Genomic DNA, 1,147 nt, shown 5'->3' on the forward strand with positions numbered 1-1,147 from the left:
TATTTAAATACCACTACAGCATATAAAATTACACTAAGAACAGAGGAAAAAAAAAATACATACATTTATATTATTTACATACTTTATATCAAGATGACAAAAATCTCCTGAGTAGTCAGATGGTGCGATGGGAGGGCTGCGGCAGGCGGGGGTTTGGCAGTTCGGGATCAGCCTTCCTCAATCACTGTCCAAAGGGGCAGGCAACAGGCTGTGCCAGATTGTCCCAAGGCCACGCTAAGGAATCAGACCATTAATTTCTGCAATATAAACTAGTTTTAACTGAGAAATATTTACTTATTTAAGGACCCTGGACACTGTCCTTTTAAAGAGTAAGTGCTGCTTGATAAGTTTAGCAATTCAAGTGTGTTGAAGTACTGTGTTCACTTCTGGCATGACAGCTAAACCTTAATTGTCTGTCACAAACGCACGTGCTGCCTCACATAAGAGCTTGTGCAACCTTCCAAGAAACTCCTAAATACTGCACTACACACACCCTTCTGCAATGCCACAGAACACCTCTGTCCAGGCTAAATCCTGAAGCTTTTGTATATGAAAGAACAACCAACTTAATACGTGAGGCACAAAGGAGTCGGCCTTCTCAGCCCCTGAGCTGCATGGAACCACTTTGGTATGGCTGAAATCTGTCCTTCCTTTCATTATGGGGAAATTCAGTTTCTGTCACAGTCACCCTCAACACATTTTTTAAAAATCTTTTCCTGATGACAACTTAAGATACCTTCGCACTTCTTTCTTGAAGATTTTCTCATCTCTTTTAAACTAAGTGATGTTAAAAAATACTAAACCATCTGAGCTGCATTAAAAATACACATTATTTAAACATCATATTTATACAGCTTATTTTGTAGTAGGGCTTTTTTTTAAATAAACTTTTAGACCAGGGTCAAACTTAATGAAGGCTGGGCAATGTTGAAATGAAGATTGTAATCTCATGAACTGAAACTCTGACTAATGTTTTGAAACACAAGTAAAAAAAAGTTAAAGCATTTTCTTAATACTCAGTGTGATGGTGCAAGTTACTTACACCGCTTTTTCAAGTCTCCCTTGGAGTATTTTATTCCATCTTGCACTGCAAGGCTCTGGAACAGTAGTTAATTTAACTTAAGCAAAGCGCTTCAATCTCAAATTT

Source organism: Pterocles gutturalis, unplaced genomic scaffold (genome assembly GCF_000699245.1).
Source record: "Pterocles gutturalis isolate BGI_N339 unplaced genomic scaffold, ASM69924v1 scaffold12145, whole genome shotgun sequence".
In the NCBI taxonomy this organism is placed as follows: Eukaryota; Metazoa; Chordata; class Aves; order Pterocliformes; family Pteroclidae; genus Pterocles; species Pterocles gutturalis.